Below are 24,595 nucleotides of genomic sequence, written 5' to 3' on the forward strand. Positions count from 1 at the left end.
GAGGGGGGGGGCACGGAGAGAGGGGGGGCACGGAGAGAGGGGGGGGCACGGAGAGAGGGGGGGGGCACGGAGAGAGGGGGGGGGCACGGAGAGAGGGGGGGGGCACGGAGAGAGGGGGGGGGCACGGAGAGAGGGGGGCGGAACAGTTGGCAGGGGGGCGCAGGGAAAAAAGATTGCGCTCCCCTGAAATAGACAATGTGCTTCTGCCCCAGATTGTAAATTGCTCTGCAATCTGCGGCAGTAAAGAGGCCAAACCACCAAACATTACTGGTAAATGTATCTTGAAGAATATCACATTTTTAAAAGGTTACTAAATTCTGAAAACCCAACGCAAAGCAGCCGGAGGATAATTCCCTTCCCTCCCAGCCCACAGTGCCCGGCCCCCTGCACGCCCAGTCCCACCGTGTCCCCTCCCGTGCGCCAATCCCCCCTGCGCGTCCCCGCCTTACTGCATCCCCCCATCCCCTCCCAGCCCCCCTGCGCATCCCTTCCTGCGCATCCCCACCCGTGTGCCAATCACCCCTGCATGTCCCCACCTTACTGCATCCCCACCTGTCCCCTCCCAGCCCCCAATGCGCATCCCCACCCGTGTGCCAATAACCAGCGCGTCCCCGCCTTACTGCATCCCCAACCGTCCCCTCCAATCCCCCCTGCGCTTCCCCGCCTTACTGCATCCCCAACCGTCCCCACCAATCCCCCCTGCGCTTCCCCGCCTTACTGCATCCCCACCTGTCCCTTCCCAGCCCCCCCACGCATCCCCTCCCAGCCCCACCCGCGCCCATTCCCAACGTGTCCCCTCCTGTGCGCCAATACCCCCTACACGTCCCCGCCTTACTGCATCCCCACCCGTCCCCCCCCTGCGCATCGCCTCCCGTGCGTCCCCACGTTACTGCATCCCCACCTGTCCCTTCCCAGCTCCACCACGCATCCTCTCCCAGCCCCACCCGCGCCCACTCCCAACGTGTCCCCTCCTGTGCGCCAATACCCCCTACACGTCCCCCGCCTTACTGCATCCCCACCCGTCCCCCCCTGCGCATCCCCTCCCGTGCATCCCCGCGTTACTGCATCCCCACCTGTCCCTTCCCAGCTCCACCACGCATCCTCTCCCAGCCCCACCCGCGCCCACTCCCAACGTGTCCCCTCCTGTGCGCCAATACCCCCTACACGTCCCCGCCTTACTGCATCCCCACCCGTCCCCCCCTGCGCATCCCTTCCCGTGCGACCCCGCTTTACTGCATCCCCACCTGTCCCTTCCCAGCCCCCCCACGCATCCCCTTCCAGCCCCACCCGCGCCCACTCCCACCGTGTCCCCTCCTATGCGCCCTGCCCTACTGCATCCCCATCCGTCCCCTCCCAGCCCCACCGCGCATCCCCACCCGTGCGCCAATAACCCTACACGTCCCCGCCTTACTGCATCACCTGCGCATCCCCTCCCGTGCGCCGTGCGACCCGCCTTACTGCATCTCCACCGTCCCCCCGCGCATCCCGTCCTCCGCATCCCCACCGTCCCCCCGCGCATCCCCTCCTCCGCATCCCCACCGTCCCCCCGCGCATCCCCTCCTCCGCATCCCCACCGTCCCCCCGCGCATCCCCTCCTCCGCATCCCCACCGTCCCCCCCGCGCATCCCCTCCTCCGCATCCCCACCGTCCCCCCGCGCATCCCCTCCTCCGCATCCCCACCGTCCCCCCGCGCATCCCCTCCTCCGCATCCCCACCGTCCCCCCGCGCATCCCCTCCTCCGCATCCCCACCGTCCCCCCGCGCATCCCCTCCTCCGCATCCCCACCGTCCCCCCCGCGCATCCCCTCCTCCGCATCCCCACCGTCCCCCCGCGCATCCCCTCCTCCGCATCCCCACCCGTTCGCCAACCCCCCCCTGCATGTCTCCGCCTTACTGCATCCCCACCCGTCCCCTCCCCCCGCGCAACACCTCCCAGCCCCACCCGCGCGCCCTGCCCTACTGTTTCACCACCTGTGCATGCCCAGCCCCGACCCCCTGCGCATCCCCTCCCGTGCCTGCCCAGCACGCGCCCTGCACGTCCCCTCCCGTGCGCCCAGCCCCCCTGCGCGTCCCCTCTCGTGCGCCCATCCCCCCCCGCGCGTCCCCTCCCGTGCGCCCAGCCCCCCCCGCGCGCCCAGCCCCCCCCGCGCGTCCCCTCCCGTGCGCCCAGCCCCCCCGCGCGTCCCCTCCCGTGCGCCCAGCCCCCCCGCGCGTCCCCTCCCGTGCGCCCATCCCCCCCCTGCGCGTCCCCTCCGTGCACCCAGCCCCCCCCTGCGCGTCCCCTCCCGTGCGCCCAGCCCCCCTGCGCGTCCCCTCCCGTGCGCCCAGCCCCCCTGCGCCCAGCCCCCCTGCGCCCAGCCCCCCCGCGCGTCCCCTCCCGTGCGCCCAGCCCCCCCCGCGCGTCCCCTCCCGTGCGCCCATCCCCCCCCTGCGCGTCCCCTCCGTGCGCCCATCCCCCCCTGCGCGTCCCCTCCGTGCGCCCATCCCCCCTGCGCGTCCCCTCCGTGCGCCCAGCCCCCCCTGCGCGTCCCCTCCCGTGCGCCCAGCCCCCCTGCGCGTCCCCTCCCGTGCGCCCAGCCCCCCCTGCGCGTCCCCTCCCGTGCGCCCAGCCCCCCCTGTGCGTCCCCTCCCGTGCGCCCAGCCCCCCCTGCGCGTCCCCTCCCGTGCGCCCAGCCCCCCCTGCGCGTCCCCTCCCGTGCGCCCAGCCCCCCCCTGCGCGTCCCCTCCCGTGCGCCCAGCCCCCCCTGCGCGTCCCCTCCCGTGCGCCCAGCCCCCCCTGCGCGTCCCCTCCCGTGCGCCCAGCCCCCCTGCGCGTCCCCTCCCGTGCGCCCAGCCCCCCTGCGCCCAGCCCCCCTGCGCCCAGCCCCCCTGCGCGTCCCCTCCCGTGCGCCCAGCCCCCCTGCGCGTCCCCTCCCGTGCGCCCAGCCCCCCTGCGCGTCCCCTCCCGTGCGCCCAGCCCCCCTGCGCGACTCCTCCCGTGCGCCCAGCCCCCCTCGCGTCCCCTCCCGTGCACCCAGCCCCCCTCCGCGTCCCCTCCCGTGCGCCCAGCCCCCCTCCGCGTCCCCTCCCGTGCGCCCAGCCCCCTGCGCGTCCCCTCCCGTGCGTCACGTCCTATGCACACAGCATCAACCTCAGTGTGTCACTGGGTGCTGTCCGTCACCCGGCCCCACTGTGTCCCCTCCTGTACACCCAGCCCCACTGTGTCCCCTCCTGTACACCCAGGCCCACTGGGTCCCCTCCTGTACACCCAGCCCCAGTGTCCCCTCCTGTACACCCAGCCCCACTGTGTCCCCTCCTGTACACCCGGCCCCACTGTGTCCCCTCCTGTACACCCGGCCCCACTGTGTCCCCTCCTGTACACCCGGCCCCACTGTGTCCCCTCCTGTACACCCAGCCCCACTGTGTCCCCTCCTGTACACCCAGCACACAGCCCCGTGTACCCTCCTGTGCACCCAGCACACAGCTCCGTGTACCCTCCTGTGCACCCAGCACACAGCTCCGTGTACCCTCCTGTGCACCCAGCACACAGCTCCGTGTACCCTCCTGTGCACACAGCACCAGCCTCACTGGGTGCTGTCTTTGTCACACAGCATCGGGTTGCAGCAGGAGATCATGCCTCTTTGTGCAGGGTTTAGAGTGTCCTCTCTCTGGCTGACACCTCTCACCTCCCCCGGCTGCACGAATCACTCAGGCTGGTCTGTCCTCGCCAGGCCAGGCAGCTCCAGCAAACTTTCAGCCAACTGAAGAAAGCCTCGCTTGCAAACCCTCAGCCATCTTTAGCTTATGCCCATCCCCCATAGAGCCTCATTCCAGCGGCCTCGCCATCCCTTTAATTCCTTAAAGGGGATGGCGGTGTCTTTGTTATCTGCAGACAAAAACCGCCTCTACAGCCTGCTCTTAAAGAGACAGGCTGCGGACCTTGATTAAGACAGTGAAGGTCCCTATTATTAATTTTTTTCATTTACGACACAAAATTATTTTGTGTGAAAAGTGCCCAGCAACCTCCCACTCTAATCTCATGAACCCATGGAAAATAAGTTCAGGATGACTAGGAAATAAAAACAACATACAGTTTCCAGGAGAGGAGGAGGTGGTTATTTATCAGTCTCCTGGTTGCAAAATTGGAACAACACCCCCCCCCCCTCTAGATATACAAAAGAAAAGCCACAATGAGAGTCATGAGACTTTGACCCCTTCACCTGCACCCATTGGTTGAATCTCAGAACCTTCAGCAAATTAGAGCAGCTGTCAGCTGATTATATCATTACTGCATGTTACACTACAAGTAGATAAATGTTTCCTTCAGAGGGATTTTCCCCCCACTAATGCTGTCTATGTGTACCATGCTATACAAATTATACAGCAGTTATATTTTAAAATGCCTGCAATCAAGGTTTTCGCCGGCTTGGAAGCTCTTCTATCCGGTGCTATTTTCATGTGCCGTGTTTTAGATCGTTTGATTTTTTTTTTTTAATCGGTGAGACTCCACTGGAGCCAATGATCCAAGCCCACAAATCTCTGTTAAGTGACTGATAGTGGCTTTCACCTAAATTAACGTAACATTAAGCCTTACCGTGTATCTTCAACGGCCAATAATGTAACGTTACGTCAAGTTTTCTCCCGGAAAGAGCATTGTGTTGACTATAACGGCCGTTAGTGAGCGTGAGATGCAAACCCTAACATATCCACTAAAGACTGTTCAGGTTATCGTGGGAACTTAATGTTACGTCATATGTAAACTTGCTGTTACGTACATCCTTAACGAAAAGCAATAGTGGTGACCTAAGCGCTCAACCTAATATTCATAATTAATGATGATTAAACAGGGTGCAAAAGGAATAAATGGTATTATATTTACAACGTTGGTCCCAGAAGGGGCCAGAAAAGATCCCTTATGATGCACTCGCTGTGGAAAAAATATATGTATCCAGGACAGATAGTCCAAAAGTGTATATCTCTCTACAAGGGAGGGTGTAAACTACCCCACACACTGCTACTAAGGCCACGTCCATAGTAGAACATGCTTGCTTCCTCCTCCCAGCGTCGCCCTGTAAATACAAACTTGTTTGTATTGCGACGTGCCGCTCTCCCTGTAGCACATGTGCACATGCTAGTGTCCGTGCACTATGCGCATATGCATTGGCGTCCTAGTGTTTGTTTCGGTGCGAGCTACATAGCTTGCGCCATAGCCTGCATTATGGACGTGGCCTTAGTGTGGAGGTATCCACAACTTGTCCACTAGGGTGTAAAATAAAAAAATAGCAAAACTTTAATAAGTTTGCTTATTGCTAAAATATTCCCCTGGCCCTGCATTTCAGCCCTGGTAGCTGCAGGCAGTGTAGAGGTTAAACCCTCCCAGAGCTCAGGCATGTGAGTTAGGTGTCTGGTTGTCACTATTTTGTTACTTTATTCTGGAAATTGCTAGATGTCACATGTTGTGCAGCATGACCATCTAATCTGCCCAGTTACTGAGGGCAGAATGTTCACACCGCTTGGGTATATAAAGTTGGGATCCCCACCCTTTTATCCTCAGACCACACCCCAGGAAATGATCCCTCAATATCAGGAGGTCTCAAGGCTTTCCTAGCCTGCAGGGCAAGTCACAGGTTTTAGTGTTTTCTCAGTCTCCTAGTATAGGGGCACTGGACATATTGCATTAAAGAAGGATTCTGTCACAATAGGGACAGGATTCTCCCAGGAGACCTGGGAGAGCTGCTAAGCATTACTGGGAAAGGTTTTAGCTCTGGGTGTAGGCAGTAGAGGGAAGGTTTGAAACAGAGCCCCTCTAACCACAGACCTCAAGGTGAAGGACATTTAAGTGCATATCTTTAAAACCTGAAAACCCTGTCCTGCTCATGTGAGCCTGCTGAAAATAAAGATCACCAGTTAAAAGTTCCTGGCGCCTTTCTACTTTTATTCTATCACTCCTCAATCACATCCTTGGCACGGATACCATCAAGGATACCCTGAGAAGGAAAAGGTAACGACTGAGCTAACACATACCCTGGAACAGGTACAAAACCTATCGAAGACAAAAGACTGTATATCTACCTCCAATTATTATTAGTACACCCTATCCTTGCAGCCAGGGGGGGAAAGGGGTGTTGCATAAGTAAATGAACATAGTGAATAATATAAATAATGAACAAGGTTAAAATCCTCCTTCGAGTGGCAACTATAATGTAGGATGGTGCTTGGAGATAGCTAGAATGAATAGGGGATATATACATACCGCATCTAACCAGGTGTAGGTAGTCAAGGCATGCAATACAACTCACGCCAAATGTGTATAGATATAAAGCGCCTACCAAAATACATCTTATATATTCTGGTACTATGTAAATACATAGTAATAGGCATTGTATAGTGTGGATGTTTAAAGTTCGTATGGTTAAAGAGACACCGATGGTCTTGCACTTAATTGCTGGTGTGTAGAGGAATCTGTACTGTGTTAGCCGAGCTTAATAATCAAAAACTAATAGACAATACCATTCTGTGGCTAATGAAATGCTTTTATTTGTGCGAGCTTTCGAGATACACTGATCTCTTCTTCCGGCGGTGTTACAATGAATGAAGCAAAAAAAAGTGTTTTTATTTAAAAACGGTGCATACTGGAATGGAATCTGTGATTGAAGCTTATAGCTCCCCCCTGTGCAGTATGCGTTTTATGACTTGAGGTGTTAAATAGTCCCTGAATGTGTGTGTATGCAAATATAAATTTGTAAAGCGCCCACAGAGTATACAGCGCTTTCCAAAAGGTGTGTGTGGAGTGGACGTGTATATGGTGGTGTGGGTAGGTGTAGAAATGTAAGAGGGTGTTGCATAACTATAAGTGTGTGTAGATAATATGTGGTCCCTATTGGTCTAGAGACAGCTGTGTGTGCATTCATGTAGCGCAGTATGTATAGACATGGCCTTTAGTACTCATGGGAAGAGAGTTCTCTTGTGTCAGTAATGACTCATGAAATGTGTGTGTATATGTATGTGTGTATATATATATATGTGTGTGTGTATATATTTATATACACACACAACAGCAGTATGCACATAGTCCTTAATAGACCTATTATCTGTAGTGCATAACCTCCATGTAGTTAAGGAGATGTGGAGCAGTCAATTCAGAAAAAATATCATGGTAGTTGTCTAAATAGTATAATATGCATAAATGACTTCACAAAGTATATATCATGAACGGCATAGCAGCCGGGTAAGGCAAAATACAAGCCGCGTAACTCTCCCAGATGGCGTCGCCACATCCCTGGACATCAACATCGTGATGTCGTCAGAACCCCTGTGTGTGGGTAGTTTACACCCTCCCTTGTACAGAGATATACTCTTTTGGACTATCTGTCCTGGATACATATATTTTTTCCACATCGAGTGCATCATAAGGGATCTTTTCTGGGACCAACTTTGTAACTATACTTCCATCCTTATCCTGAAAAAAATCCTGATAAAGGGCTCCTCCACCATCACTACAAAAGAGGCAACTAAGAAATACTTCAAATGATGTCATTGGCACCTAACTCAATGTTACACTACATGAGCGTGGCGTTAAGTCTATGCTAATGACATGTACAACGGCTGTTGGGTTAGCTTATAATTAGCTGTGTGGATATGCATAACCACAAGGGAAATGTCCCTTAAGCTGAGCTCACTCTGCCTACTACCCGACATTGCGTCCGCGGTTGCGCGCCTCTGTCTGCTGGGTGATTTGTGAACATCCCCAGCAGACTGAATGAACCGACAGTAGGTGGGACAGGGGAAGATGTCGTCCTCGTTTTAGAAAAAAAGATGGAGCTTTCACTCATTGGCTGGCGAAGTACACGTGACGCTGCTGCCGCACAAAATCACAAATTCAGTTGTCTCCCTGAGTTGCAGCAGCGTCAACGCTGTACTGTGCCGCTGGGAGAAAGTTTCAAGTCTGAAACTCTCATTGCCAAACATGAGAGTGACGAACGTGCGTGCGCACACGTAAGCGCGCACACATCGTGTAGCTAGCAGAGTGAGGGGGACCGTACTGTTCTAGGTAACATCACATTATGAGCCCTATCAGTGAACTTGTGTTAAAAATCAGTGTATATAAATAAAATAGTTACTTAAAGGGCGATTTAATATTTCTAAAGAAGACTGATACATTTTTGCCCCGCTGTATGGAACTGCCCCTTTAACCACCACCTCCCTATCATTACCAGAGCAATTTCATACATAACAGTTTACATGTCTAAAACCCCAACTAAGCCTATCAGATATAACAATAAACTTATTTGCTGTTTCTGCATCATAAACCAACATTTTTAGACAGGTCGCTATCTGTCAGGTGTTTCCTTCCTTAATTTCCATTTCCTTCAAATCACACTTCCTGTTTCCGTTCAACAGGAAAATAGACAGAATAAGGAGTTGCCAGAAATGGCAAAGTAAATAGAAAGACAAGTAGAATCAACAGACTTTATAGGGGTATTTGAAATTCATTCTGAAGCATTAAAGGCCACTTAATGAGTGCTAAACTGTAAGGTATGTTATGGCCTAGTCCAGTGGATTGGCTGCAAGGTACCATACATCTTACCACTGTTTAGTAAACATAGCCCTGAGTCCTTTGTTTGGAAATAACAGTTCATGGTGAATGCAGAGCTAACACTGCAACATTATATGCTTCTGTACCAGTTGGGTCAGTGGTTGAAGTGTAATGTTGGGTGACGCTGAGTACCACTGCTTTTTTACTTTACAAAGAAAATGTTCTAATTATTTTTTTTGTTTTTGACAAAGAGACGTTTTAGAAAGGACTTCACATGTTCTGTTCGTACAGTATAAACAAAGAACCAACTTTTTAAAAATGGTGTGCAAATATCTTTGCTCTCCTGCATTCAATCACATCCGCTGATTATCTGGAGGATCATTGACTACTGGTTGCAATACTGTTTTATTGGATCACATTGGTGGTGATATACAAAGTTAAACATGCAAATAAGCTCACATGCAGGCAGTACCATCTAAAGGCATGGGGAGGATAACTGGGCTGTATCCCAGGACCCCGATCTCTCCCCAAATACTATGGCCCAAAATGTCATTTTAAATTCGTAGTTGTAACTGAACGCAGCAAACATTACTTAATTATCATTAACAAACGTATATTGCTTTTAATTTTATTTTTAGAAACATTTTTTATTCAAAGATAATGTTTCTACAAAAAAAAACGAAAGAGACGTAGATAAATACAATTGTTGTGTTTGTAGTAATGTTTGCAGAATTTCAATAAACGTTTTGAAAGTTGTTCAATAAAAACATACTGTATTTGTATTTAAATGTGACCTTTTGTGGGTGGGGCCCACAATTTACACTTAGCCCGGGGCCCCAATAAATTCTTAAGACGGCTCTGCATGCAGGTGACACATTGGTGTTATTTTGCTTGATATTTCAATGCTTCCTCAGATTTAGCGTTGTATATTGACGCACCTGCACTTGTCAGTAACATATGTATATACTTCATTTAGAATATAGTACCCTGCATAATGTAAAATCATCTTGCTCAGGAAAACAAACATTTCCCAGTGTATTATAACAATATTCTTAGAATTGGACAGAGAAGGTGCATTATTAATAATATTTGTATAGTATATTGTGCTAAAAGTATACACAATGCTGTACATAGAATTTTGCCTGCATAACGGGTCCCTCCTCTGAAAAGTGTTGAATCTCATTTGGGAGATAAAGTAAATTGCCAAGGTCACAGAAGAGGACAAGGGGATTTGAACCAGGTGCAAATGCTTTAACATTGTTACCTCCAATCTGCTACTAAGCACTTCTTCCAGTCCTTTAACTTCCCTTTTTTAGATACCAACCTTTGAAAGGCTCACATTTTCATACTTTGGCCCTTATGCTAAGTATTTGCCTTCCTTGTGTAGCCCCCTTTCCCCCGTGTCTAGGGATGTTACCGTGGTGCTTTACCTGGATGGCTTACAGTAGGCCTGATTCTCCGCTGAAGGGAGCCTGGGGTGACCTATACACTTGCACATATACAACGCTTCCACCTGGAAGGAATCCGCACACAGGGGGATAGCCCCTTCCAAGACAATGTACCCAGTAATTACACACAGGTTATGGTATAACAGTATATACTGGACACCTAATCAGCATAAACATAATACAACACAATGCATACACTATGTAGATGTATATAACCCCACAGGGTATTCCCACCGTACTTGGGGTGCAGGGGCACCAGAGCCCTAGTGTTCTTCCCACAGTGTCAATCCCACCCAAGTATGAGGCGTAGTGCTAGCCTGTGGACTGTTGGTGCACTTGTTGGTATACCTGCCCGGGGGCTCCAGCACCCAGGTGTAGCTCAACAACCAAACGATCAGTCTGATCCCACAACGCCTTCCGCTGCCGCGTAGGGTGGCCTCCAGCCGGAGCATCCCACCATAGATAATCTCTGACAAAGATGGCAGCCTGGTCTCAGACCGCAGGCCTGACGCATCGCGTGGTGTACGTCGCTGTGTCCCTGACACTTGGCACTACAGGGGCAGTGTCCCTATCTAAGGGGCCGTCCCTGAAGCAACCACAATCTTACTGGATTGAGGCCTATCTGGCACCTAAGGGATTAATCTGGCCTAGTCTGAGTGCCAAGCAAATTGGCAGAATGTTTTGTATTGTTGTCTAACTGAAGGGGCCTGTACAGAGTGAAGATATTGAGCACATGTATGCGACAGTGCTGTCATTTTTAACTCCCATCTGTAAGGTTACTTAGCCATCCATTATCTAACAGTGTCTGAGTAAGTGGTACAGCTGCTTCAAATGTAAAAACTCAGACGGGGCAGGGCCATACTGTATGGATTAACAAAATAATAATAATAATTTCTCGTTTGCTCTAAGCCCCAACAAAAGTTAATTATGAGGGGTAGGACCCATGACCAAAAGTTTGCCTTGGGCACCAAATAGCCTTACACCAGCCCTGGGCACTGTACAAACTACAATAATTCAAATAATTCCCTTTTAACTTGCAATGTCATTTTTTTTTTATACAAGTGTGACAGGGAACGCCACCGTTTCGTTTTAATATGCGGACGGCCTTGGTGGCATCTACCAGTTCTGGGTTTCCCGTGTACCTGAAGCTGCAGAGCTAATTTCTCAGCTCCCTGTGCACTGGAATATCAACCAGGCTGCTAGCCCTGTGTCATGGCAAAAAGCTCAGGCAGACTGCAGGAGAAGAGTGTGGCTGCACATACCTGTGACTCTGCTGTGTGCCTCTTTACATCCTGACATGTTTACCCCACGTTTATCCCCTCTGGGAGGATCTACGCCATGCTGTTGAATATCGCCAGCACGCCAACCTGCTGATGATGCTCCGTTCACCTCCTGACTGAATCCGGAAATCCCGCTGTTGCCGCCGGTCAGCTGACCACCCACCGCGATCCAGCGGACGCAGGGTTGGCGGTGAAGAGGATATCGGCTATCCACCATGCTGGGGCGCCCCTTCCACTCCACATTCATCTGATGCCAAGACAGGTCGGACAACAGGAGAACCTACATCTCCTCTAAGAAGAGGACCCGGCAGGCACGGTGCAAACAACCCCAGGATTTACAAGTGAGTCTTTTTATCTCAATTTCATAGTGCTTGAGGCAAGCCAGTTGCTGGAAAAGACATTATACACTTTATACCTACTCCATGTGGGGTTGTTCTAACCTGAACTCCGGTACTACAGTATACGTATTATATCATTGCATCATCAAGCAGGATTTTGCTATCTCTGAGCGCCTGTTGGGTTTATCTTTGATTTACCAGTCACACACTGCTGTATTTTTACAGGCAGCTCGATATCTTTGAAATTAGAGGACTGGTGTTTACAATATTTGAAACATACTTACATTTTCAGAACAGATGAAATCTCCTCTTTTTTCAAGTTATGAAGGCTGAGAATGAGCATTACTATTTTATTTGAAATTGTATACCCACTTTTTAAATACAAAAGTTTTTTCACCTTTAGCTAATATACAACAAATTTTATGATAAACATGGATGATGAACAAGAGGCAATAATGGATTTACCTACCTCTTATGTTCAGAAGTGTGACAATAATACAGAAAGAATTAAAAGGGCCACACACATCTTTGATGATACATTAGGAAACATCACATGTGAAAACTCAACAGATCTCATCGACCACTTTCTTAGATTGGAGAGACTCTTGACCCATGATATCCGAATTTTTTGGGACATCACCACCACAGAAAATTATATGAGAGTCAAACGCATTCCCAGGGGTTTAAGAATAAAGAAAATGCCTTCGTTTGGCTTTCCCAATAAAGACTTTCAATTTCAATGGAGAAAAATCCTGGACGAATGCTCCAACCAGCTCATGAAACTTATTGTTAATGCTAAAATTGATGAGAAGAAAGTTTTAACGGGTGAAATTGATGTATTGAAAAAGGAACTGTATAGATTTAAAGATATGGAGAAATTTCCCCATAATGATAAAATTTTACTACAAAATATTGAAAAAATGGAGAAGGGGGTTATAGCTAAAAAACAGGAGAAATTTTCCAGGGATAGAGCTGACTATGAAAAAGGTCAGGTTTATTTCTGGGAAAGACCTGTCCCCACACGTGATTTCTCCAGGGGTAGAAATCCATCTTATTCTACACCACGCAGGTGGTCCTCAGAGGAAGAAATCAGTGCCCAAAAATCTAATACCAGGTCCATTTTAAAATCACCCTATATAGAACGTAGACAAAGTTTTGAAACCGACTCCTCAGATAATGCTGACAGATCTTCTGTATCTTTCTTTACTCAGGACAAACATACGAAAAGAGATCAAGAAGATGGTTATTTTGATAAAACATATATGTCTCATCCTAGAGAGGAACATTTGAGAACAAGTCACACTAATACAGAGATTGCAGTCAAAAAACTCAAAAAGTGTAGGAGGGGCAAAAAGAGCAGAAAGAACACATGGAGCAGACAGCAAGAGGAAGAAATACTCTTAAACCCCACACTAAATAATGTAATTAACATTTCAGATACCACTCTCACATCCTCCCAAGTGTTGTTGTTGAATAAGGGCCTTAATTATGCTCCTCATGAAAATTTTGACCTTTTTTCAAACATAATTGATTTACAAAAATATACCAGAAAGTGGGCTCTAAAAAAGCTATTTGCTAGAAAAACCAATCCTATACTACCCACAACAACCACCTCTGGAATCGATGGTGAGAGTATGGTTACTGATAACAAGATTAGCTCTTCTTTTGCAGAGACTGCTTTTGAGTTTGACATGCAATCCCTGTATGATGAGGGCAGCACTGATGCAACTGTGGACCCACCTTTCTTCGGCCACACAGATACATTTCTAAAGAAACGTTCATCCTTTATCCCCAATAATACCAAAGGGCCCTGTCTATCAGCCTTTGAAAAGCTGGTCGACAGAGATTTAAGAACTTTGGCCAAAGGTTATTCTTTTTATATACCTGATAACCTCACCTCACAGGAGAGATTAGACTTAGCGGAATTAAAGAAGAATAAAGATATCACTATCAAAAATGCCGATAAAGGGGGAGCCATAGTTGTACAGTCATCTAAAAAATACAGGGATGAAGCTCTGAGATTATTGAGCAATTCTGATTTTTATGCCAAATTAAAAGTAGATCCCACCAAAATGTTTCTGGGGGAGCTTGACAAACTTCTTGAACTGGGCGACATATTGTATGTAATAACCAATAAGGAAAGACAATTCCTGGCGTGTGAGTTTCCCATTGTCCCCGTGTTCCACCATCTCCCAAAGATCCATAAATCATTAGAGAACCCTCCGGGACGACCTATAATATCTAGTATTGGATCTTTGGGAGATGGTGTTTCACGTTATGTGGATACATTTTTGCAGCCTATTGTGAGAACTCTACCATCATTTATAGAAGATACCACAGCACTGTTGTTATCTTTACGGGACATTGTTTGGAAGGAAGGGTACCGTTGGGTCACCATGGACGTCACATCACTGTACACCATTATTGAACACCAACATGGCCTTCGTGCCATTTATCACTATCTTCAACTTTCATCACTTTCTACTGCACAGATCACTTTTATCACGGATGCCATTTATTTTTTATAAACACAATTATTTTCTTTTTGATTCACAATTTTTTCTACAAAAACAGGGCACAGCTATGGGGACTTCTTTTGCACCCTCATATGCTAACCTCTTTATGGGCTTATGGGAATCTGTCCACGTTTACGGTAGCACTAATATGTTTCGTTCTAATATTATTTATTATAAACGTTACATTGATGATTTGATTTTCATATGGGATGGTGACATTGATAGTATTCACTCTTTTATTCACAACATTAATTCCAACGATCTAAATCTTTATTTTACATTTGAAACTAATACTAATAAGATCAACTACCTTGATGTGACTATCCATGGTGATCCAACAACTGGTATACAAACAGACATTTTTACAAAACCGCATGCCAGGAGTTCATATCTGCGCGCAGACAGTAGTCACCCCAAAGCCTTGATTCGTGGAATACCTAAAGGACAATTCATGAGATACAAACGTCTTTGCTCCAACCAGGAAACATTCTAAAACATTGGGCTCCAAGTTTTTGGCCAAAGGTTATCCTCAAGAAAATGTGGACAGTGCCTTTCTGAATGCTGACTCCATGGATCGAACTGAATTGTTAACTCACAAAAAAAGTGTAAGAACGAATAATAAAAAAGCGTTTAATGACAGTCCACTGTTCATTACGAAATACAGCAAACAAGCGCCACTAATCAGGCGCATAATTTCCAAACATTGGAATGTACTTAAATTAGACACAGATTTGGAAATATACACTAAAACAGGTCCTAAATTCGCATTCAGAAGGGCAAATACAATAGCCACATCCGTATCAAGGAGCATATTTCAATCGAAACAATCACATATTGGTAATATACCGAAGGGATTCTACAGATGCGGCTTTTGCAATTATTGCAAGTACGCATCTCCAACCAAAAGAATACATACACTGTTCCCCAATGGTAAATACAGGATCAATACCTTTATCAACTGTCAAACCACTCACGTTGTCTATGTGATTACATGTGGATGTAAATTCAGATACGTAGGCAGAACGGTCAGATCATTATATGTCAGAATTTCGGAACATATCAGGTTAATTAACAAACGTGATTTATTCCATCCTGTAGCGAAACATTTTTCACAATGTCCGCTCGGTGGATTAAAGAATTTCAAATTTTTTGGTGCTGAACACATATCTGTTCATGCAAGAGGAGGTGACAGGCTTAACTGTTTAAACAAACAAGAAATGTCATGGATATTTTCTCTCAATACTTTGCAACCTTATGGTTTAAATGTGGAATGGGAATTGATGCACTTTCTTCATGACTAATTCCCCTGTGTTTATTGGTCACATGTCGCAATTCCCCTTCCACATATAATCATGACTTATACAGAGATTCATGTGGGTTTCATTTCTCTTCTGCATTGTGGGTGGGCTACTGCAGATTTTCAGACTCACATTTCTATTTAAGACACATCTCCTCTTTACTGGTTTCTTGGGAAGTGTGGTTTCCCCATGTCTGAAATTATGGCTCCCACTCAAAAAACAGTCTTGAGCAGTAAATGTGAACACAGTACCACTGATTCTTCAGAACTTCTCAAAGCAAGGAAGAAGAGCAAAAAGAAGGGAGGCATTACTGTGGAAGTTGAAATTAAGGCTGAACCTTTAACCCCAGAGTCTGCATTTGATGAAAGAGATATGCTGCAGTTTAAGGCAACTCACAGACATCCCAAGAATAGTGGAAGAAAAGAACGATGTATTTAATCCAGGAAAAGATGCCCTAACTCAGACACTTCAATCTGCACGAAAAGAGATTGATTGTTTTCATGGACGTTTAGATAAAGCGCAAGAAGCCAAGGCTGCACTACAGAGCTGTCTATCCTCAGCAATTGCTAAGTGTGTTCTCCAGGAAAAAGAAAAGCACCAGTTGGAGAATGACCTGGATGTCATGTCAGGTGAGCTGGAGAGGGCATATGCTGATGCTGCTGAGGATCAGCGCCTCACTTCTAAAAGTAATGAATTCCTGGAAATCTCTATGAAGGAAATTGACAGGCTTAATACAGAGCTTAAAGTCTCCCAGGAGGAGATTTGCTACTTCAAAAAAGAGATGGAAGTCGTTCGGGAGGAAAGATGCTACTTGAAAACAGAGATACGTTCTATGAGAGACGCCTCCGAAGAGTTAAATAGTAGGTTTGAAACTATAAACCAAATGAGTAAGAACTTCTCTGTCCAAGCCAGTGAAGGAGATAAAAGACTCCATGAATCAGAAGAGGAGAAGAGACTATTGATTGAAGAAAAGTCAAGGATGCAATTAGCACTGGAAAAAGCAGAGGGTGACTGGGAAAAAGAAAAATATCAGTTGGAGAATGACAGGGTGATCTTGTCAAGTAAGCTGGAGAAGGCCTACGCTGATTCTGCCCAGTACCAGACTTTCATGGCTCAAGTTGACGCAGCACTGGAAGCATCTCAGAAAGAGGTTCACAGGCTTACTACAGAGCTGGAAGCCTCTAAGGAGAAGAGTTGCCACTTCAATACAGAACTATGTTCATTGAGAGAAATCTTCGAAGGGTTAAATATCAGTTTTGAAACTGTAACCTAAGAGTGCAAGAATCTCTATGTCCAAGTCAGTCAAGGAGATAAGAAACTCCATGAATTAGGAGAGGAGAAGAAACAGTTGGCCCAGGAAAAAATAGATGTGCAGACAGCACTGCAGGATGCAGAGAGAGTGCTGCAAGAAGAACGTGTCACCCTGGAGCAGCGCACACAAGCAGAAAATATGCTATAGAGTCAGCTGCAAGAACTGCATACACATCTGCAGGACACGAAAGAGAAATGGGTGAATGCTGAGGAAAAGCAGCGAGTTCTGCAGGAAGAAAGTTTCCAGACTGCCTACAAGGTAAAAATGCTGCAAGAGTATCTGAGTACCCAGTGTGTCCCCAAAGAGCAGCATGAGGAGCTGAAGGCCACACTGAGCATAACCAGAGCCTCTCTGGAGGAGGTGCTTAGAGCCCAAGTACATAAGAACAGTTCAAGAAACTGGCAAAGGACACAATACACAGAGCCTTATAAGACTCCCTCTACATAACACTTTGAGAGGGAGCACAAGGCGGTCCAGACACTGAAGCAAGACTTAGAGGAGCAGAGACACTGCTCCATCCCTAACAGCCAGTACACCCAAGAGAAAGAGACCTGGAAAAGACAAGCTGCTGAGATCATAGCAAAGGAATTTGCAGAGCTCCAAGACGTGATGAGGGATGCATTGAAGCGAGTTCAAAATGATCTCAGTGAAGAGATGAAAGTCCTGAGAAGAGAATTGCAGTATGCACTTAACCAGGGATCTCTCACTGAGGAGTGGAAATTGCAACAATACCTAAAAGAGGAAGAGCTAAAGCTGACAGCTGAACACACATCACAGCATCTCACAGCGCTGCTGATCGCTGAGCTCAAGACACAGCTTGCCAAAAAAGAGAGGGAGGAGGTGTCCGTCCGTCAAGTGGTTGGCCTGACACTGCGCTATCAGGTCAAGATGGCTGAGGCCTGCAAAGTGTTGAATCACACAGCCCATGAGAAGGCCTGGCTGCAGCTGGAGCTGGACAAGGTCTGGGAGGAGTACCGGCAGCTACAGGTCAGAAATAAAGAAAACGAAATACATTTAAGCCTTGTTCTAAGTGAGCTGGGAGATATGGAGTCGCGACTCAACTCCAAAGAAGCTTAACTGACAACTGCTTTGAGTGGGAAAAGAAGTGCAGAAGGACAGCTTCAAGAGCCGAAAACTCAAATAGCTGGTCTTTCATTCAGTGATACCACGAAATGGCAGTCGCAAGAGGAGACCATGGAGAGCGAACTCTGTGTCCCCACTGACTCATGTGGAAAGGCTGCACCCATCCTTGATGCCCACGTTCCTGATGTCTCTGCCCCTGCTTTTGGGTTGAGCGCACCCATTCGGAGGTTCCCTGCAGCACCTAATGTACCTGTGGAGTACCCTCTGCCCGCTGACAAACCACCAGAGGTGGGTCACCTTGAGTCCACTTTTCATCATGGCCTCCGGGAAGAGCCTGGAGGATCGTCCGGAGAACGCTCTTGGGAGGGGGGAGTAATGTCATATTCTCTAGCCTGCTGTACCCATGCTTGGCCACCGGGACTGCTGCCACTCTCAATGTCTTGTTCTAGCCTGCAATACCTATACTTGTCCACCGGGATTGCTGCTGCTAAACTAAGGAACATTCCAGACTCTGATACCTGACACCTCTGCACCTGTGCTCCACCTCCCAGCCTGCCTATATAAACTTCCCATTCCTGTTCCTCCCTTGCCTTTGCTTCAAGTCAGACTCCTATGCACATGCCTCTGATCCTGATCTGTTCCTGTACCTGTATTTGAGTCTGTTCGCAGTAAGGCCCTTGCTGGTAATCTGGCTTGTCCCTGTTTGTTCCCGTTCTCAGTCCCTGCTCCCAGACCTGTCCCTGCTCGCCTGTCCTGTTCCAGTCTCCTCGTTGCCGACCTCTGGTTGTTACCTGACTTCGCTACCTGCCGCCTGCCTCGGACCCCTGCTTGTTACCTGACTTCGCTATCTGCTGCCTGCCTCTGATCTCTGCTTGTGACCCCTACTACGCTCCTGCTGTTCCGGCCACCGAGATCCTACCCGCCACAGGAGTCTCCCGTGACACTTCACTCATTTCATGGATACTCATACACGAGAATTAATTCAGGAAGTATATCATGATAAACTGTTATCATGGACTGTATTATTGAATGTAAGAACTTTGACTCTATGTGGTTTACATTGTTACATTGTTACAAACTTTTGACATATTGTGGTTTATATTGCTACAAAGTTTCTGAACCTTTCAATGGCATTATTGAATTTGTAAGTACCCCATGGCCTCAAATCATTCCATACAGATGGGTATATGATCAATTTGCATTACAATACGGATTCAATGCTTGACTAAGGCATATTGTGTGCATTTATATATATAGTATTTGTTTTTAATCATCATCTAATCATTAATACGTCAATTTGATTCTTTATTACATGCATTGTTTGTAGAACAGGATATGTAAATGTTATTGACGATAATGATTTGGTCACATTTTAGTGCGTCGCTTTTTACTGACATCTGTGTTGTAGATGTGCAATGATATACACCTGCTGCTTGTCCATTGGGCAACGCACTCAGGTGTGGCGAATTGCAGAGACTATAACTGGATGTCTTTTATGCAAGCGGATCACTCTTTGACAAAGGCCTTGCAGGCTGAAACGCGTCAGAGGATCCGCTTGCACCCTTGGGCCGATAAAGCTTTTTTCACTGCCAATACTCAGCCTTCAGTGATTCTTCGTGGCAGTGCGGCGTTTACCCCCTCTGGGAGGATCTACGCAATGCTGTTGAATATCGCCAGCACGCCAACCTGCTAATGATGCTCCGTTCACCTCCTGACTGAATCCGGAAATCCCGCTGTTGCCGCCGGTCAGCTGACCACCCACCGCGATCCAGCGGACGCAGGGTTGGCGGTGAAGAGGATATCGGCTATCCACCATGCTGGGGCGCCCCTTCCACTCCACATTCATCTGATGCCAAGACAGGTCGGACAACAGGAGAACCTACATCTCCTCTAAGAAGAGGACCCGGCAGGCACGGTGCAAACAACCCCAGGATTTACAAGTGAGTCTTTTTATCTCAACTTCATAGTGCTTGAGGCAAGCCAGTTGCTGGAAAAGACATTATACACTTTATACCTACTCCATGTGGGGTTGTTCTTACCTGAACGGTACTACAGTATATGTATTATATCATTGCATCATCAAGCAGGATTTTGCTATCTCTGAGCGCCTGTTGGATTTATCTTTGATTTACCCGTCACACAAGACTGCAGGAGAAGAGTGTGGCTGCACATACCTGTGACTCTGCTGTGTGCCTCTTTACATCCTGACATGTTTAAGGACCTGGCTGCTGTAATACTCCTCAGTATGTTCTGTAACTAGGAGTAAAACACTGTGGTGCTAACAGTCGGGATACATTCTCCTGAAGGACCAGACACTGCCTTTGTAATCCTATCTCTGTAACATATGGACTTTTTACTGGTTTGCCTTTTATGCTGCAGTAAAGCTCTTTTTTATTTTATTTGATCCTAGCGCAGTCTCCAGCCGCTCATTACCTTGCAAGTCACCAAAAATGAAAGAAAGCACGAGCAGCCGATTCTAGGATCCAACTTTTTTTCGTTTTTAATCACTAAAGTTTTATTCAAATGTTATAGAAAAAAGCCAGGGTACAGAAATAAAATGAGGGGAAGGGAATAGAGGGGGCGCCAGCAACATTTAGTCATGGAAATCAATTAACAAATGCATACAAAACAGTGAAATATATATTCGTAATAGTAATGTGTCTATGGAAGCGGCACTGCCTTTGGGATCCTGTTTTATCTTTTAAATGTTGCGTGCGTACGTACACCAGTCAAATCTTTAAACTCTATTCTTTGTGGATTACTCAAATGACGTCGCGTTACCATGGCTACACGACGCCATGTGTCATCACGTTGATGACGTCCGCGGCGTCATTTGACGCTGGGATTCCAAAGGAGGTGGAGGGCGGCACCAAGAATCGGTAAATGCGGCGGCAGGATCCAATGTAAATGACATGGGGTGGCGGATTTTCATATCCGCCGCTGACTGTAAGGGATAGCCATACCTTCTATATAAAACCGGTTATATGACAAACATCATTGCACTTCGTCTCCCATTGTCTGACGTAACATGTGGCGTTCCACCCAGAAATAGAGGACTCGGGCCCCCACCCCAGCAACATGTATCAGTTTGGGGCCAGGGTAAAGAGGGGGTTTGTTAAATGTCTTTTTACGTCTTTTCTATAGATTACGCCGGCATAACAGAACTTGGCGTTCTAATCTTTGCACACAGAAACAAAACGTTTATTTTGAAAATAATTACTTGAATACAAATATAGTAAGAATGGCGATGATGACGTTCCAAATAAATTATAGTATTCGTAAGGATGGTTGCACATGGTAGCTTTCTGTTGGTATCTTTATGTTAAATCCTTCTATCTCCAGATAGTAACACGTTTCTCTCTTGCTACATAATGGTGATATTAAGATGCACTTCTATCTCAGGTTAACTGCTGTCTATTTATCCAGATAAAACCACCCAGTCAGCCATCTTAACTTTTTAAGTATTGTCCTAACATGGTATTTGCATACAGTATGTTATTCCACTGAAGTAACAATATGTCCTTGTGAACATATAAGGAACTCAAGCATCTTGTCTGAAATGATTATCTGAAAATATCAATTGTCGATGGCAACTGTCTGTCTCTCGCTGTCCTTTCCCCAAACATCCCAGAACAGCCATGTGTCTCTTCTCTCAGCTAGGACCTACAGTTGTTAATAATCAGTATCAACCTAAACAGAGCAGTTCAAGCTACTTAAAACCATTGTATGACCTCTGTGTCAATTCTGGCTGTTAGAATAGGTTAACCACACCTCTCTTACTTAAAATACTTCACATGTAACTGAATCTAGGAAGATTTTACATTATAAGTTCTAAAAGGACCTTCAAACGCATTCCAGTGTTTAAACATATTTCCTTATTTTTGTAAGACATCTTTCCAACAATTGTCCTGTAATCGTTCATTCGTGTGCTTGAATTTTTAGAGGAAAAGACAATTTCTTACAGGGTTACATATATTTATATAGTGATTGATAATTCAAAGTTAAAAGTATGCCCAAGTATTTGAAGTGAATTTCTTTCCACCTGTAAGAGAAGTTTCTCTGAAATAATTTAATCTCGTGTTGTATCGAGGTTAAATTTAGGGCTTCTGATTTATTAGGATTTATCCTGTACCCCGACATTGAACCACATTCTGAGAGCATGGCCTGGAGATTGGGAAGCCATGTCAGAGGATTTGAGATAGTTATTTCTCTGTCAATCCTCCTGCACTCGAAGGTTGGACTGGAGGACTGAGGGTCCTCTTTCACCACGTGGACCAACTAGAGGACGTCTTACCATCAACATTGAAGGGGACATACAGGTTTTGGAGAGCGGTCCATCGACGATTATTAAGTGATTGTTTAATGTTGGAATTGTTCGCGCAATATGACATTTATACAATTGATTAATGGTTTTACGCTATGAGGCTCTGCGCTTCTCTTGTTTTGTTTCACATTAGTTATGTGGAAGTTCTGGGCATCTTCTGTGAGTGAGCTGCTGGAGCCTTTGAAGATCTTTGTCGATCACAATACTGTATATGAATGTTACTGAGCAGTTTTCCACCAAGATTCTGATGTTTTTCAATCCAGATGTCCTTGAGTATCTGAACTGATTTATGAACACTTGGACACTCTTAATTAGAATAAATATTTATTTAATATTGTAATTATTTATCTGTAATCTTGTAAGGATCCGTGAGTCTCACTACCCTCGGAGCGCTTCCTGCTTACCTCAGCCCGGTGCTCCCGTTCCCCTGCGGCGCGCCACCTGGGCCATCTACCAGCCGCTGGTCTACGGGCGCGTCACGCGCAAGAATTCATGCACCACCTCTGGTCCCGCCTACGGGTTGCGCCCACGCGGGGGTGTCATCGGCACGCCACGTACGCGCAGGAAATGCACAGGTACCGCGTCGCCAATCTCCGTCAGTAGACCTTCCCACACCTGTCTCCTGCACCTCTTCAGCCAATCACAGCAGGCGCTCCTGACGTGCCCCCTCTCGCCTTGTCCTCATTGGTCCCAGTATGCCTTATATGCTTAGCCGTCCCACTGGTTTTTCGGCTGAGCATAAACCTTCCTACGTGCGAAGTGTTCACTGCTGTCTTGCCTCCACAGTCTTGTCGTGCTTCCTGATCCTTGTTCCTGACCTTAGCTATTCCTCCGGACTCCGCTCTTCTGTTCTTCTGACCCCGGCTACGTACAACCATCTGCACCTCTCCATCCCGACCTTAGCAAAGTACCTCGACGATCCGCTCCTCTCCAATACTGACCTCGGCAAAGTACCACGACTTTCCACCTCTCTCCAATCCAGACCATGGCTAAGTACCTCCTACGATCCGCTACTCTCCAACAACGACCTCAGCAAGTATTACTGACCATCCAGACCTCATCTACCCCGACCCGGCTACCTCGACCAATCTACACTCCAGACGCGCCCACGCGGCTGTGGGTTGGTGTAATATCAAAACCCCATCTCGGCCTCGCAGTCACGCCTTGTTTGTGGTGAGTACTCCGTTACAAATCTAAATTGCATGATTGTCGCCAGAAATCACTGCTCGTTTAATTATTATATATCAAGATATCTTTAGCACACTTTTTTTTATAGGGGGGGGGGAAAGGAGAGTGAGCGTTTTGACACTAAAACAAGAGCACTTAATGCTGATATGGAGTTTCTTACACATACAATCATGTTTTGTAATGTTTCTCTCTACATCTTTGTTAGTTTTAAACCCTTTTCCTCTGCTGCACACCCTCTAAACACTGCTGATGTTCCAGCATGCTCTCCACATTTCTCACTAGCCTTTTCATCCATTTTAATGCCTTGTCTGTTTATTTACCATGAACTCTTCACTCTTCTGCCTTAAATTGTTATCAGTATTGCTGTTCTGGGGAAGAGAGAGAACTCTCGAAATATCAATTGTTAGGACAAATAACAAAAGGTATCACCTGAAATACTCATTCACTGTGCACTATTGCAACTGGACTAACACGTCTATTTCTAACCATCTACACACACATTGATACGTATAGAGCTAATTTAGGGTGTATACTGTTTGAATGTAGACTTTAGTTTTGCTAAATGGTTTTATAGTAAATACAAATAATTATCGGCACCTTTCCCGGATGAGAGGTCAGATTGAGGCATTAATCCATGCTGTGCCCCAGGCAACTTTTATTTTTTCAGGGTCAGCACTGTAGCAGCTCCAAGGCGCCACCTAGTGGCTAATATGTCTGTAATGATAGATTTAAGGCCTTTATTGCCAGATGGGCCTGCAATGCTTTGCACAAGCAGGACCAACTCAAGGCCCGTGGACAGGGTAAGTGAAATGTAATTTTGACGTTCCAAACTTTGTCCCCCAGTTTCCATATATACACTGGAGCACAAGTTCAAACTGGCACTGGCTGATACACTGGCACACAATGGGCATGCACACACTGACGCAAATAAAACAGTCATATACTCTCTTGCAGCCAGGCACACAAATTGACTCCAACATTGGTACTTCATGTGTACCGGCAAATACTTGTATAGCAACACAAGACAATTTGACACATACAAGGATGCAGAAAGCCACAAGTGAACCCCCTCGTTGCCACAGGCCTGTGGAGCTCATTGCAAAGTCCTGGTTACTGACCCTACAGATATGCTGCCCATAACCAATGCTTACTTTGCAATGTCTTGGGCCAACCCTGTGTACAGAGGCCGATTTTATAGTGTCTATTGGATTATTCACTAAACGACGGCAGCAGCTAGCAATCACTAACAGACATTCACATGATAGATATCTTATGTGGTGCTTGGAGATTATTC

General features: G+C 47.1%; 2 protein-coding genes across 3 annotated transcripts in view; one reads left to right on the top strand and one right to left on the bottom strand.

Annotated features, from left to right (window-relative positions):
* LOC142497441 (uncharacterized) overlaps positions 1-4,135 on the bottom strand; it is an 11,024-nt gene extending 6,889 nt beyond the window's left edge. The window contains exon 1 of one of the 2 annotated variants that reach the window (XM_075605230.1): positions 4,070-4,135. The gene's annotated coding sequence lies outside the window, so the exon portion shown is untranslated. Of the gene's footprint in view, positions 1-3,664; positions 3,822-4,069 lie in introns of those variants that run through there. The other variant, XM_075605229.1, reaches the window with a different exon arrangement.
* A 1,824-nt stretch (positions 4,136-5,959) lies between these two features.
* CCDC106 (coiled-coil domain containing 106) overlaps positions 5,960-24,595 on the top strand; it is a 61,881-nt gene continuing 43,245 nt past the window's right edge. The window contains exon 1 of the mRNA XM_075605251.1: positions 5,960-5,979. The gene's annotated coding sequence lies outside the window, so the exon portion shown is untranslated. The remainder of the gene's footprint in view (positions 5,980-24,595) is intronic.

Source organism: Ascaphus truei, chromosome 6 (assembly GCF_040206685.1).
Source record: "Ascaphus truei isolate aAscTru1 chromosome 6, aAscTru1.hap1, whole genome shotgun sequence".
In the NCBI taxonomy this organism is placed as follows: Eukaryota; Metazoa; Chordata; class Amphibia; order Anura; family Ascaphidae; genus Ascaphus; species Ascaphus truei.